A 16,932-nucleotide genomic window follows, 5' to 3' on the forward strand; every position below is an offset into this window, starting at 1 on the left:
AAGCCTCTATTGAGGCACCAGCTTTTTTTCTGTCAACTAAGGGACACTGAATCCATAATTGCATTATTCAGCCTTTTGCTATTACATTCACTGCTACAGAAGCATAACCCGTCCAAGACTGCGGGAAATCTGCCGTTTGTGGCACTTCCAGATCATACACTTCCCAGGCACTGAAAGTAAAGTAAACCAGCAATTAACTGAGTCTTAAGTTTATCCCAGAAGTTTACTGATAGAAAAATCGAGATGGATTTTTCCAGATGGACCAGAATTGTCACCGCACACAGCCCACTGTGACGTTTCCCCCTCGAAGTTTAATTACCGTATGCTAATTTCCCTGGTAGCTACGTGATTAATTAAGAAAATTATATTTTGATGTTCACTTGAAATATTTCCTTTTTTAAAAAAAATGTTACTCCCGTACATGGTCCGTGTTTAATGCTAGCCTTATAAAGCTCGGCTGAAGACATTTAATGTTTATACGCAACCGATTGGGAAAAGAACTGGCTTATTTACATTAAATACGCGACAAGGTTACAGTGGAGATCAACGTCATTTTATCGCTGATTACTTCTCCTAAGCGCCGAAGCTGTGACTGATGCTTGTGACCCACTGTCCACGAGGATTTCACCTCACAATCTTGACGAGAAAATACTTTCATAGTGTTATTTTTCCCCTAAAGGTAAGACATGAGTTTGTAAAAAAGACCAATTTGTATCCAGCGAAAACGGTACAGCTGCCGCTGGCAGGGAGGTAGTCAAAAGCAAGATGTGTTATGTCTGAATAGCAAGTCTGACAATCAGAGTGGGGATAGGGAGAATGATAGGACCTAGATTTAAATAAGTGTGTTTACAGGAGCTCAAGGTCAACAGCAGCCTTGTTCCGTCTTAATATTTGCAGTCGCTACGTTGAGGAAACATGGTAGACTATAGAACATTCTTTGTACGTTATTATATCAAGCGCTGAGCTTTGGCTCATCAAAGCTAAATGCCGCAAGACCTATCTAGTTGCTGTGAATTATGCCAAGACGACAATGGAGTGCTTTTTAATGGTACAATGCATTTCACCTACCAGATAGGGGGAGTCAAAGCTAAAACATGGGAATGTCTTGTGATGTTCTGTGATCAGTATCACTGAGCGCGTTTATCCCGAAAGGGACAGATTAAATAAAAGACTCTTTCTCGGGATGTGCGCGATAGAGTTAGCAGAGCAATCTTTAAAGGGCAAACGTGACACGCGGAGCCACTATTTCCCCCTCAGTGCAAGAAAATGATCAAGTCAATCATGTGGACATGCTTCATTATTCATTGAACACAATCTTTTACAACGCTTCATTTACGTGCAGGAGTTTCTTCTAGGCTTTGCTGTTAAAATTAAGGTAAGGAAGAAGGATGCGCCGGGTCGTGTTGAGATTTGGGGGGGACCTTGTGCGCGATTTGCGAAGATTTAAAGTCAGTTTGTACTATTTTTTTGTTTCTTTGTACGCAGCGCAACGGGGCCTACTTTTCCACCGTGATTAAAAAATACAGTATAATTAAATATCCATGCCAGTGACGTTTGCATGCAGGGCTGTCAGGGGAAAAAGCAGAAAATAATAAAAGCAGCCGAGAAGCCATTGAATGGCGCTGTAGAACTTGCGTATGGAAATCATCCGTTTTAATTTTAAACAACAAAATATGTTACTGCCTTTACTAGCACAGTGGGAATGAATTAATCCCGTTCGCAAACGAGCAGCCGCTTGAAGTGCTCAACATTCCACAGTTATTCACAATGCAAAATGGCACTTAGCCAAACTTTTGGCCAATTTTTTTTCACCACAACTTTGTTGAACCACTCGCATGAAATCCCTCCACTTCCACCTCCCCCCTCTCCCACCCTCCCTCCACAAGCCTCGCTGTACCTCCGCCTCCTGATGTTGCTACAACAGGGGTCTGGTGCCTCCGCGTACCTGACTTTTGCACTCCTCCCAGATCAACGGCGAGGTGTCCCCTCCCTCCCCAAACTGTGGGCCATGTGTCAAAACTTGAAGACAGGCGGGTGCCGGTGCGACCTGCCATTTTGTACTCAGACCGACCCTTCACTTGGGACTGGAAGCCTGGCAGCCAGCCGCCGAGTGAGGTTGTAGCACTTCAGAGATGTTTGAACTGCCCCCAGTCAGATCGGAAGCGTTTTCCAAGGGAACCAGCGAACGCATTATTGGGGCTTGTGGTCTGGGGTGGGGGGTGGGGGCGGTGTGAGGATTACAGGTTGTGTAGGAAACACCTGTTCGACCCTTCCAAACAGCAATTCCTTATCATGTGTGAATATGTGTGTGTGTGTGTGTGTGTGTGTGTGGGGGGGGGGGGGTGGTGGGCGGTGGAATTAATGTTCAGTTTACCTTCTGAGTATTTGTTGACACCGACTCCCGCTGAATTCTTCCAGTCTAACATTTCATTTTGAAAGTCAGACGAATGGAGCTTACAATGACCGAAGTGCATATGCCAAGTACTTTTTTGAGGGTGTGTGTGTGTGAAAGCGCCTCTTTTTAAGCAGGGGGGCGTTGGAAAAATAACGGAAGAAAAGGTTAACGCGATGGTTTCAATATCCCCCCATCTGTTGCAGCCGTGCACGCAACACGAACAAGAGAAGCCCGGGAACAACAATGGAAATAAATGCATGTATTCCACACATCCTGCGCTCCACATTAAGGAGCAGGATTGCCTTGACTCTCTCTCTATCCCTGCAAACCAAGTGCAATGCCAACGGCTGGCTGCTCTTTTGCCCGAAGTAGTTGCGGAGCCCGGGAGTTGAAAGTGACTGGGAGCGTCCAAGCGGCGTATTGTTTAACGGTTTCTTGGCGAGACTTGGGGCTGTTTGTGAGTGGGATAGTGGCGGGTGTAGACGTGATTTGTCAGCTCGGGGCTTTGCTGCTTCTTGTACAAATGCGCATGATAGAGTGCCCGGAATTTCAACAGCGATCGCGCCCTGTGACCCTTCCGGGGCCCTTTGGCGAAGTCTCAGCCGGTAGGCTTTTCAAAAGCATGGCCAGCACCGGATGCCAAAGTGGGTGCCGTTCTCCGGGGAGAGAGCTTCGCTTTCTCTACGGCTGCTCGCTGCCCTTGGGGGGGGGGGGGGGGGGTCGCTTGCAAAAAGGGCTTTAATTAATTTCAAGAGAGAGATGGCTTGAAACGTAACGCTGACGTCGTATTGTAAATCTCTCTCTCTCTTTCTTTCTCTCCCCCCCCCCAATCCCCAGTGCAGTATTGTGTTGAAGCGTTACTGTACATCATCGCATTAACCCATCTCCTTAGCCTCTTACACTACATCTCATGAAACTTGTCGTGCCCAAAGGCGAAGTCATACCGAGGGGGCCGTGCATGATTGGTAAGGTAAAACATCTTCTGTACGAAACTTTGTCCACCCCCCCACCCCCAAGTCCGCTACCATTAAAACAGAGAATGACCCGAGCGACCTGCAGTGGCAGTTCAGCCGCATGTGTTCCAAGTGTTTGAGAAAAGCCTCTAGCATTCCAAAGGCTGGTGCCACGGGTTATTAGAGTACAATAGTGAGATTTTTTTAGCCTGAGGGATTTTAGGTTTTCTGTCGACTTTCATAACTTCCCGCCTGCTTACAGGTGAGGCAGAGTGTTGGAATTTTACACACACACACTCACACATAGCCTTAACCAGAAGCGCTGTCAATGAGGGGAGGGGAAAGCAGGGGAGACAAACACTCATTTGCTAACACTTTGCCAGTTCAGCCTTCACTGTTTACAGCCACCGTGTCACAATAGACTACAGACTGCAGCTTTTTTTTGACCGCGCAGCAGTTTGACGCCCCACGCCTTTAATTATGCAAGGATCGTTCTCTTTGAAAAAACCTCGCTCCAGTTGACGCGCCACTTTCTCAATTTCCTCCTGTTTCTAACGTGCTTACTGCGATGTAGTTTTATCGCGCTCTGATCACAGCGACCAGGATATTGCCGAGGAGTTTTTGCTTGGGGAGGAGGGAGCTGGTGAATGGTGGTGCCTTTGCATCTCGTTCGGTTTTTCTTTTGCTCTCTTGAAAAGTTAGGCAGCGTCTGGTGCCTGCTGTGGGAGAGAAGTGCACATCTATTTCCAAGACATCAGTCGAGTGGTTAAGACCTCTTCAGTTGACAAGCACTAATGCTTTGCTGTTTCACATATGATGTCATGGTGATCCTGGGAGTGCAAATGTCTCCTGATTCCACCATTAAACGCCTGGCTGATTTGCCTGATAATGATAGCATTGCACCGCCAGACAGACAGACCCAAACCCTGTGAATTAGCATCTCTTGACCAGAGAGGGGAGCTTGATCGCTGGAACAATTGTTCGCTTACTTTCTCGCTTGCACGAATTTTTTACATCCCGGAATGGGGCTGGAAACTACTCAAGGCATGATACACCTTTGGAAAGGTAGCATGTCTGCAACTGAGAGAAATGTAGATTATTATTTTTTTTCTTTATGACCTTCTGGATCGTCTTATAGCCGAGCCTAACCGATTAAATCCGATAAGAAACTAGAAAGAAGCAAAGACCAGCGCTGCGGTGCAAAGTTACGGTATACTTGGCGAATTGCCGCGTAGCGTGTTTGTGTTCCCCGAAACTTGTGTTCTTTGAGCCGCATCATATAATAAAAAGAAAATCTATGGACCGCGTTTCACACTATCACTGATTTACAAAAGAAAAATCAGATACATCACAATGCACAGCTGGGTGCCTGTGTGTTGACTGCACGATACATAACTGCAATATTAATGTCAGATTATTGTTTGGTGCGTAATGTGTTCTCTTAATTCAATACGTCAGTATTACAAGCCATGCAAAGGATTACGGACATTTGTTATTTTGTGTGATTCACTTAAAATTCATTCTTAGACTAACTCTTGAACAAATCTTCCTTTTAAGAGTTAATGGCTATTTGAATGTATTGCTGTCAGTGACACCCCCCCCAATATTTTAATACATCGTTCAGACAATTCATAGCTTCATGCAAGGTCATAGAAAGGGGGGATTCACTGTGTATTCAGTTTTATATGTCACGATGATAAGACCAGACAGTTATTAAGAAGGACCAACTTTGTAATACAGATTCGCCTTTTTTTAAAAAGACCTAATTGGCGCCGTAGAACAAACAGGTTGCTTCTGCCGCTGGAAGGAATTAACTGTGCATTTCCTCAATTCGTAGATATTTCGGGGATGAAGTACTGGATAGAGTTTCACGGGTGTGGGTACCAGGCTGGAAGTGAGTGGAAAGAGATAACGAGTTTGATTATCGTGTTATTGATGTTGGTCCTAGACACGTCACATTGAATAGAATTAGATGAAGGAGAACATTTTGAATGTATTTCATCATTATGACTCATAATGATCTGAAATAATTACACTTACAAGAAATGTAAAATATATGTTACAGTTCTTATGTTTTCCCTCTATATCATTGATTAGGAAACTTAGATTTTGTTATACCCTCTTCAGAACAAGCCATTGCAAAATATTTCATTCATCCTGTTACAGTTTCAAATACTTTTCCACCTATCTTGTTGAACAACTTGGTTGCAGTCTCGCTAACAGAGTTATTCATGATAGCTCCAGAAACTACGACTGCTTTTGGAATCAGTCCTTGTCGATTTACATTCATCCAATTAATTAATTCATTCTATTCCACTTAACAACATTCTACTACTGAACTGAATATTTTCATGTGCCATGTTACCTCATTTTGGGTTAGTAAAGTATTAAATACAAAACAGAACTGCAACAAACTCAAAATGCCTGCTAAGATAAATTTTAAAAACAAAGGCAAAATTATGGAACCCAGAAGATGAAGCTAACAATAAAGAAGGAAAAATAGTCATTGCTGCCCAATCACCAAATCTTATGTCATTTCATTAACCTTTCTTAGCTGATATAACAGACGCTGTATGAATTAAAGAGTTAACAGTCCTAAGTATTGAAATGGCACAAGTCAATTGTGAACAAGGTTGATTGCCGATGGCACAAGTTCGTATCACTTTCAGAGTTAGTAGAAAACTTTGAACTGTATCAATTTGATAGGGAGTTTTACATGAAATACTGAAATCATGGCCTTTGCATCTGTTCAACTCAACTCTCAGAATTTCAGTGCTGAACCATGGCAAAACCTTGGCTTGTTACTGATTTCCTTTGAAATCCAAATGGAGGCAATAATGTGCACAAAAACACAGAACATGATGATATTGAATGATTTGAAGAATTTTCCTTGAGCATTTGTGTGTTTCAGACAGCCCTTTCTTTAATCCACATGACACGTGTGATATTAAACAATAATATGGTCATGTGGCCAGCTAAGTGATTTAATAGGTATGCAAGTTGCTTGGTGATATCCAACAACGTATAAAGAAAACATGAATCTCTTTGAAGCCATCCATTCACCAAATAAATTTGCAAAATGATTATTCAAGTCTTCTGATTAATAATTTCTCATATATGGTGTTCTGAAGATTCAAAGATCTAAAAGAAAGCCTATGTTTCAAAACTTGTAACAATCTTTCAAGCTGTGTTGAAGATAGTAATTGATTTTCTTTGAAATAACGAAGTTGCCTTGGTTACTTCTGCACATCACTTACTGGACTATTGTGACCACTTGGCCTCACACTTAGACTTTTCCCAGATGCTGAATTGACTGTTCAGGCTGATCATCACTTTACTGACAACAATTACAACTGCATAAGTTATGAAGACTCCTATAGCCATCAATTCAATCTTTTGCATGCAATTCAGCAATTTATGACAGTAATGTAATTTCTAGTTATCATGTCCTTTGGAAAATTGCCTGACAACACAATCTGCTACCTTTTATGGGCTTTCATTGTAATACTATGTATTGTGTCCATTCAATGTGGAGAATGAGCTCCACAATAAATTAAATGTGCAATCTTGACATTTCATGATTAAAAAAAACTTTTAAGATGTTTCCCAGAATATCTTATGCTTTATGTTCTACAATTTAACAATTCAACTTTACTGTGTGATTAATTTTTTTTACCGTGGACAATGAAACATGTATTACATAACTGGAAATAACTTTCTTTGAGGCTAAGGCAATTGCAACACATTCCATCAGTTCTATAGCTAGCAACAGTGAGTGCCAGCAGTCATTGTGCCATCTCACAACTAATAATTGCTACTGAGCATTCTGTGGTGATAGTTTTTCAACCAAACCCTGCTTACTCCACAACAAGTTATATTTAGTAAGTACCTTAAAGGTAATGAATCATCCAAAGATGCTCACAGGAACTTGAAACAGCAAAATTAGACACCAAGTCTCACACAGTGATGTTAAGGTAGATGGACAAAAAGTTGGCATATTGCAGTCATTTTGTAACAATTGAGCATTTTCATGCTGACTGTTACCATGTCACACCACTACTTGACAGAAGATTAGGATGGGATGAGGGGCTGGGGGAGGTTGGGTGGTTATTGACAGGAGCTGGATGACATACTGAGTTATATAATGACTGTTGCCCTTTTGGATTTGGTTTGGAATTCAATTAAGATAGTAGCTTGTAAAACACCTATGTAAAATGAATTTGAGAAATTACCATTTCTTAGTGAATTTCGGTCACAGGACAAAATTATTTAGAACCTGACACTGACTAACCATGGTATGAGTGAAGTGGGACATAGAAAATGTCATACTGATCGAGCATGAGGCATTTCCTGTCAGTGACCTTGATGTACATTGGGCAAAACCATTTTGAACTTTCAGATCTGGGGAAATGGTATTTGAAATGGATGCTATTCTGACAAAAATCACAAAGGAAGGATATGTAAAAATTGATTGTACCAGAGAAAATTTCACTATTAGCGTTAAACTTCTTCACATTTTTGCAAAACAAAAAATGTAAGCAAAATCCAAACACTATTAGAGAAAGGGACTCTATAGAATGTTTCAAAATGTATATTTATTCGACTAGAGATCTGGTAAACTTGGACTTTGCCAGTTTTGGTTTCCTTATTTAGAAAAAAAGCATACTTGCATTTGAAGCTATTCTGAGAAGGCTCACTCAACTGGGGTGAAAGGGTCATCTTGTGAGAAAAGTTGGACAAGATGGGTCTGTACTAATTTGTGTTTAGAAGAATCAGAAGTGATCTTATTCAAACACATCCTGAGGGGATTCCACAGGATGGATGCAGACAAGATATTTTGTCAAAGACTGTAACTAGGGAATGCAGTTTAAATATGAGAGGTCCCCCATTTAAGATGGACAGGAAGAGTTTTTTTTCCTCTCACAGGGTTAAGAGTCTGTAGAAATCTCTTCCCCAGACAGTGCTGAGGCAGAGGCATTAAATACTTTTAAGGCTAACATTGATAGATTGTTTTTTGACGAGGTAGCCAAGAAAATGGGTTCAAGCCACAATCAGACTCATTATGATCTTGTCTAATGGCAGAACCAAGTGATGTATACCTGCTACTAAACTTATATGGGATCACTTTCATTTCAACAACAAACACAGAGTATGTTCAATAATCTCCTGTGCCTCCAGAATATGCACTCAATTGCTATTTGTAAGTCTAACTTTATACTATTCCATCTACATTTAGAATCTACTATGGTTTAATCCACAACTTGTATTTTACCATTTTTACAGCAATGATATATTCTCATTCAGATCTTCAGCAGGAAGTCCAGATTTGGTTGTTAAATTAAGTTAACTACTTTCTAAGATGCAATGCACTTGCTAAGTTTTCGGCAGATTGTGTGGGTTGGGAAAGAGGAGTCATTAACACAGACAATTTTACAACTCTACAAGGTAGCCTTATATGATAGCTGAACATGGTCAGCATGAGGACAAATCATGCAAATATTAATGATCTTGACTATCAACTTTTTCATCTCAAACAACACAGCATGAGGTTTGGAAAAAAAAAATGGAAGGAGATGAAATACCGGACAACAGTAAAAAGGAGACAACATAATTTATGATTTTAATTTCATCTGGAGATGACACTGTCCTTTACACTTCATCCAGAGTTGTTCAGCTTCTCAAATAATTTCGTTTGATTGCTATCACTTTTTAATACCCATATTAATCATTAAAATAGAATACTATTGTTTTTGTTCTTCTGGTTAGGCTCAGTCCTCCATTTGTGAAAATTTTCTCCTCTGGTTTACTCTCTGATTCTTGATCTGTATTTGATGTCAATCAGAAAATGATGTGCTTTGAACCAGATTACAGTGCTTATGCACAGGCCAATGTGAAACTGAAATTTTAGACTAAAAAAATTGTAAAGCTTAATCAGACTTGATAAGTAGTGATGTGTGACTTTTGCGTGGGATTTGTTAGTAACTCTGGTACAGTGGAACCAGAGCATTATTGTACATGGTTTCTCTCAAGGATAGAAATAAAAGAAATCAATGATTCCATTGTAGAAATAGTATTTTCCGACAAGATTTTTAGCACTGGTGAATTTATATCAGAATCAAATCATTTGATCAGAAGCATATGCAAGTCTCAGTGAATTTTATACAATTTATTGTGTTAATGAACCAGCTCCTGACACATTCTGTGCAGTTAATGATAACCCAAAATAAATTACTGTGTATGGTAAAGCCACCAGCTATTTTTCCGGAGGTTAACTGTGGCAAATTTGGTGTTGTTGACTGTTGATATTTTGGATCAGAAGTTGGGGGCACATGTATATTGCAAGGGAAAGATAAGAGCAGTTTTATTATTATTAATATTTATTTTCATGCCCATTAGAAAACACCACATTTTAAGGGATGGAAACTTCAATAACAAATTGCATTTGTTTAACATCATTCATTTGGGAAACATCCCACAGCACTTCAAAACAGTGTAATCAGAGAGAAAGTGACACCAAAACAAAGATGGAAGTATTAGTATGGTTGATTAATAGTTCACCTAAACTAGGGTTTTTTTAAAGAGGGTCTCAAAGGAAGAGAAAGCGGTGGTGTACAGAGATGAAGGGAATCCAAGAACTTGAAGCTTGTATAGCTGAATGTATCACTCCAATGGTAGCATAAAAGCAGTGACTGACATAAAGGAAACTGACTTTAAGGATTGCAGGTACATGTAGGGAAAGGAAGTTTCATAGATAGAGGGAGGTGTGACCATTGAGGGATTTGAACTGGCAAATGAGAATTTTAAAATGTAAACGTTGATCCATAAGAAATCAATATCCATCAGCAAGCAAGCACAGGGCAATTGACAACTGGATCCTTGTCTGTGTTAGAATACAGGCAGTAGAATTTGGATAAATTCAGATTTATGGATGGTGGGAAATGAGGTGCCAGACAGGAGAGTCTTTAAATAATTAGAAAAGCATGAATAATGATATCTCACAGATGAAATGGGGTTGGAGATGACCACCTTGTAGAATTTTGTGATTGTGTAGATTAGAGTCAGAAACACACTTCATGGTCAAATAGGATTTGCTGATGCAAAAGGTTTGTTTCATCCTGAGAGAGTGACCAGTAAATGGGGGAGTTGAATGGACATGAGTACCACTAATAGATGAAGGACATAATATAGCAGTGACATATCACATTATTTAGCCCAGGAAATGGGCTTCTGCTGACAGAGCAGCAAGTCATGTAGACACCTGTAGAGGCAGGAAAGAGTCAACGATTTCTGTTATGCAATAAGGAGTGTTGCACTCTCTGTTAATATATCTATAGACCCTGCAGTTACCCACCTTGGAACTGCTCTGTTCATGTTGCCGGTTGGGATCTCCACAAAAAAAAAATGAAGGCTGAACAGCTCTGGTCATAAAAATAAATCTTACTCCATGCCTGAGTACAGTAAGATCACACTCAATTAAAAACAATGATAGGTGACCATACTTTGTAACATAAAGTTTTGCTGCTCTCGGGTCGTCCTTCTGACTTTATGTGGAATGGAGCAATGAAATGTCTAGCCTTCCATCAGATCCTTCCACTTCATGTTTCAATGCTACCAGCTTTCACTTGTCAGGGATCCAGTAACCCAGTTGCTTAATCCCAAAGGGTCGGCTGCATTGATGTTAACAGCCTTTTTCTGTTCATTTATAGGATGGGGCTACCTCTGGCTAAGCTAGTATTAATTGGTTATCTCTAATTACTCTTTGGACAGTGATGGTGAACTGCTTTTTTGAGGTACTGCAGCCCATGTGGTACTACACCAGCTACAGTGCTGAGGTATCAGGTATATAACATACTAAAGGAATGGCAATATGGTTCTGAATTGGGCTTATGAGTGCCTTGGAGAGGAATTGACAGGTGGTGTCAATAGATCACAAGTTCCTTTCAATTGATACAGAGACAGTAGGAACTGCTGATGTTGGAGAATCTGAGACAACACGGTGTGAAGCTAGAAGAACACTGCAGGCCAAGCAGCATCAGAGGAGCAGGAAAGTTTGACGTTTCGGGTCGAGGCCCTTCTTCAGAAATGGGCGAGGGGAAGGGGATTCTGAAATAAATAGGAAGAAGGGGGAGGCGGATAGAAGATGGATAAAGGAGAAGATAGAGTGAGAAGAGACAGACAGGTCAAAGAGGCGGGGTTAGAGCCAGGGCCTTCTGCAGTGCCACAATGATGTTACCCAAAAGATGCAGGAACAGCATCTCATATTTCGCTTGGGAACCCTGCAGCCCAAGGGTATCAATGTGGCCTTCACAAGCTTCAAAATCTCCCCTCCCCCGACCACATCCCAAAACCAGCCCAGCTCGTTCCCGCCTCCCTAACCATTCTTCCCACCTCAAGCCCTATCCCCATCTCCTACCCACTAACCTCATCCTGCCTCCTTGACCTGTCCGTCCTCCCTTGACTGACCTATCCCACCCTAACTCCCCACCTACATTCACCTTCACTGGCTTTAACCCCACCTCTTTGACCTGTCTGTCTCCTCTCACCCTATCTTCTCCTTTATTTAACTTCTATCCGCCTCCCCCATCTCCCTATTTATTTCAGAATCCCCTTCCCCTCCCCCCTTTCGGAAGAAGGGCCCCGACCTGAAACCTCAAACTTTCCTGCTCCTCTGATGCTGCTTGGCCCATTGTGTTCTTCCAGCTTCACACCGTGTTATCTCAGATTCTCCAGCATCAGCAGTTCCTACTGTCTCTGCATTAGTTGAAAGGAAATTGTGATCTATTGACACCACCTGTCAATTCCTCTCCAAGGTACTCATAAGCCCAATTTGGAACCATATTGCCATTCCTTCAGTATCTCTTCCTTTCAATTGATGCAGGTTTGCCACCTCATTGCCATCCCACAAGCGGTTAATTCAGACAGTGGTTTCTGCTGCTAAGATTCCTGCTCATCCATATCCCTCCAATTCTGTGGTGCTTTGTGCTATGATACTCTTTTTAATGTGTTGTGCTAAATTCTATCAAAAGTGACAATAGGAGATAGGTTTATTAGATAGCAAGTAGAATTCACAACTAGAACTGCAATGCTTAAACCGCAGAAAAAAAAAATCAAATTTGGGGACTTCTTTATTATCTTGAAAATTGAAGCATTATGCATTTTGAAAAATTTCAACTTTGTGTTTTTGTAAAGTATGTTGCTTGGAATACATGAAATGCAGTTAAAATTAAATTGGCCGACAAAACAGAACATTTTAAAATGTAAAGAAAGAGACCGGTTTATATAGTTCCTTAACGCGTTATCAGGAGATCCAAAAGTATTGAATTGCAGTCCTGTTTATTTTGTGAATATCTATAGTAATCATTTCATGTACAGCAAGATACCATAAACTACATACGTATGAATGATCAGTTAATTGGTTTTTCATTGAGGGATGGCAGTCCATGGAATCAGGAAGTTCACTTGCTCTTCTTCATATAGTTCAATGGTATGTTGTGTTTATATGTCCAGAGATAGGATCAAAATACATCATCCTGAACAATTCTACACTTACTTAGAGGTATCAAATAAATTATGTGCTTAATTCATGAATTGGGGATTCAAGCTACAAACTTTAATTATGGAGAGAATAGTGCAAGCAGCATACTACATTTTTCAAAGTGCCTGTGGTTTATGTGAGTTTTTTTTAGCCTTCTGCAAGTACTCAGAAAATTATTCTCCAATTATATGTGATAGGTGATAACTGATCATGTTTCTAAATGAAATACTTCCATGTCAGTGGATTTTACTATTGAATTAACAATAACTATTTTGATATATTTTTCTCCCTTTTTGTCACTACTCTTCTTCCACTGTAGGTTACCTGCTAAGCCACAGTACCATTGAGTTGTGGAACGATCTAGGATTTGAGTCTTGGCATAATCACTGTCAGAACTGTTCTACTGTTGGCTGGCAAGACGTATAATTCAACTACGGTGAGACAGCTGATGCTGTTTTAGTATTTATAAATTTATTGTCAAATCTTCAATGGAATTGGTGTGATCATATTTGTGCATATTAATAGAATTTCATGTTCTGGAGAGGCATGTAAAAATGGGGAGAGGTCTGATATTCAGTTGCATGTCGCTGTCTGTTATTAGTTCATGTGAGAATGAGCCTTGTCCTCACTTTGTAATCTTTACTATCACTGACACCTCCCCTTCCCCATCATCTTTATTGAGGGACAGAAAAGGATAAAATGTAAGTCAAATATGCATTTTGGGCTGAATGCTTTATGAGAATTCCAACCGGGTTAAGAAGATGGAGACAAGGTCCTCTTTCTCTCTCATATGCTAATCCTGATGTGCGATCCTCATTTGAAGTCTGTTGTCATCTGCAATTTCAAGAAAAGCAATTACATTGTTGAAGAGGCTGCATAACTCTGGTCATTATTCAGAGGTCAATGACCCAGGATTTAAGCACAAGTGACACCACTGCCAAATATGCTGAATTTTCAATCTTGAGTAGTTGAAGAGTTTCAATTTACCATAAAACATACAATGTAAGCACAGCTGGCAGAGTGTAAGCATCATCTTGCAGCAGGACTTAAACCTGTGGGCACATTAGTGAAATGAATGTTTAGCCTCATGTTGCCAGGCCACTTTGCTGTTCCATTTCAGTATACCAGAAATGAGTTTGAAATTGGGTTAGTTTGTTAAGTTTCATTAAACAACACTGGCGTGAGAGAGCTGATGCTTTGTGGTATTTTAAGTCCTGTTTGTGCTGCATGTCACTTTTAACTTGTCCTGGAAAAGCATATCATTTAGAAGATGCAGAATTGGTTTTAGTAAATATTTAGAAGTATTGCAAAAGTTGCTCAGTTTAAAACTTTTGACAGCATCTGCTTTTAAACCTCACAACAAAGTTGTGAGTTGTTTATGATTCCATGAATGGAACATGATGTTTTACTTGAAAAACAAAGATTGCAAAATATGGATGCTTAATACAATGGGTGCCATTATAATTCCAACATGATCCAGTGGCCTTGAGATATTCATGATGCCTTCATTATATATCCGTAAGTTTTACTATTTGCATTATGATGCCTTCATTATATATCCGTAAGTTTTACTATTTGCATTATGTCACCACATTGAATCAGAAGAGAGGCTATTAGTGATGGGAAATCTACTGATAAGGTAGTTATGACATCAGCACACAAGCCCCGCACATGTGAGCACAGTACAACAAAAGCCATGTTGCTACAGAGAAGGTGGTCAGATAATTGGTGTGTTTAAGCAATACTTCTGGAGCTTAGATTATTCTGGAAGAGCCCTGCGTACCTTGGTAGAGGGCATATCAAAATTACCTGTGGTTCGCTGCATGCTTTACAACCAGCAGGCCTTGCTGACAGCTGTATGACAACCAGCTGTGGAGGACACAAGGAGGGAGAAGGCAACTTAGATATCTATAATAGAGTCATACAGCATGGAAACCTACCATGGGACCAACTAGTCCACGCCAACCATATTTCCAAGCCAAGCTAGTCCCACTCGCCTGTGTTTGGCCCATATCCCTCCAAACCCTTCCTATTTCTGTACTTACAGAAATGTCTTTTAACCATTGTAACTGTACCTGCATCCACCATTTCCTCTGGCTGTTCATTCCATACACAATTCACTGTCTGTGTCAATTAATTTGCCCCACACATCCTTATTAATCTTTCTCCACTCACTTTAAAAATATGCCGCTGAGTTTTGAACTCCCCCATTGTAGGGAAAGTGCCCTTGCTATTCACCCTATTTATGTCACATACGATTTTATAAATATCTATAAGGTCACCCCTCAATCTGTTAAACTCCAGTGAAAGAAGTCCCAGCCTACTCAGCCTATTTTTATAATTCAGGCCCTCCATTCACAGTGACATCCTGGTAAATCTTTTCTGAACCCTCTCCAATTTAATAATATCCATCATAGTAGCAGGGCAACCAGAACTCTAGAAGAGGCCTCACCAACATCATATACAACCTGAACAGGATGTCAAAACTCTTATACTTAAAGGTCTGAATGATGAAGGCAAGCAGGCTAAATGCCTTCTTAACCACCCTATCCATCTGTGATGCAAATTTCAAAGAATTATGTACCTGAACCCTCAGGTCTCTCTGTTCTACACACTACCTCAGGCCCTAACAATAATTCATTAAGTCCTGCCCTATACAAAAATGCAACACCTCATATTTATCAAATTAAACTCCACGTGCCTCTCCATAGCCCATTGATTGAACTTTGTAATTTTAGATAACCTTCTTCACTGTCCACTATACCACCAATTTTGGTGTCATCTGTGAATTTACTAACCATGCCTCCTAAATTCTACTCCAAATTGTTTATAGAAATGACAATCAAAAGTGGACCCAGTACTGATCCCTGTGGAACACCACTGGTCACAGAGTTCCAGTCCAAAAATCAACCCTCCCCCTCCGTCACCGACTGTCAAGCCAATTTTATACCCAACTGGCAAGCTCACCTTGAATCATATGTGATCTAACTTTGCTAATTAGTCTACCATGTGGAACCTTGTTTAGGACTTTCCTAAAATCCAAGTAAACAATGCCTACCACTCTGCACTCATTAATCGTTTTGGTTACTTTCTCAAAAACTCAAGCAAATTTGTAAGACATGATTTCCTATGTACAAACCCAAGTTCTCGCTGATCTTTCTGTGATAGACTTATGTTTGTGTTGTATCAGTGAATATAAGCTCAATCTCCTATCCTGTAACAGTCATTCACTTTACCTTTTCACTTTTACCTTACTGACTCACATAATGACTTCTGACCGTAGCGGTGAATTATGGGCCATAAGGGAACTGGTCTTCTCCATGTTCCTTTGAAATTTGCCAGGCCTGTCAATACACTAAGCAATATAATAAAATGTGAGGCTGGATGAACACAGCAGGCCAAGCAGCATCTCAGGAGCACAAAAGCTGACGTTTCGGGCCTAGACCCTTCATCAGAGAGGGGGATGGGGAGAGGGAACTGGAATAAATAGGGAGAGAGGGGGAGGCGGACCGAAGATGGAGAGAAAAGAAGATAGGTGGAGAGAGTATAGGTGGGGAGGTAGGGAGGGGATAGGTCAGTCCAGGGAAGACGGGCCGGTCAAGGAGGTGGGATGAGGTTAGTAGGTAGATGGGGGTGCGGCTTGGGGTGGGAGGAAGGGATGGTTGAGAGGAAGAACCCGTAAGGGAGGCAGAGACAGGTTGGACTGGTTTTGGGATGCAGTGGGTGGGGGGGAAGAGCTGGGCTGGTTGTGTGGTGCAGTGGGGGGAGGGTGCGAACTGGGCTGGTTTAGGGATGCAGTTGGGGAAGGGGAGATTTTGAAACTGGTGAAGTCCACACTGATACCATTAGGCTGCAGGGTTCCCAAGCGGAATATGAGTTGCTGTTCCTGCAACCTTCGGGTGGCATCATTGTGGCACTGCAGGAGGCACCCACCCACTGCACTGTGGTCCTGCCACAGGGGTAGATTTCTGATCTTGACAAATGCAGGAATCTGCTCTGACTGACTGACTTCACTAAATTTGTCATGAGGGCTTTCTGCATTTCTCCAT

General features: G+C 41.0%; 1 protein-coding gene across 10 annotated transcripts in view; it reads left to right on the forward strand.

Moving 5' to 3' along the window:
- Window positions 1–383: 383 nt before the first annotated feature.
- Window positions 384–16,932, forward strand: part of znf536 (zinc finger protein 536) — a 567,201-nt gene continuing 550,652 nt past the window's right edge. For 6 of the 10 annotated variants that reach the window (XM_059651688.1, XM_048546810.2, XM_048546816.2 and 3 more), the window contains exons 1-3: window positions 1,144–1,375; window positions 3,233–3,360; window positions 13,203–13,319. The gene's annotated coding sequence lies outside the window, so the exon portion shown is untranslated. Of the gene's footprint in view, window positions 680–1,143; window positions 1,376–3,232; window positions 3,366–13,202; window positions 13,320–16,932 lie in introns of those variants that run through there. The other 4 variants (XM_048546812.2, XM_048546811.2, XM_048546813.2 and 1 more) reach the window with 4 other exon arrangements.

The sequence above is a fragment of the Stegostoma tigrinum genome, chromosome 16 (genome assembly GCF_030684315.1).
Source record: "Stegostoma tigrinum isolate sSteTig4 chromosome 16, sSteTig4.hap1, whole genome shotgun sequence".
Lineage (NCBI taxonomy): Eukaryota > Metazoa > Chordata > Chondrichthyes > Orectolobiformes > Stegostomatidae > Stegostoma > Stegostoma tigrinum.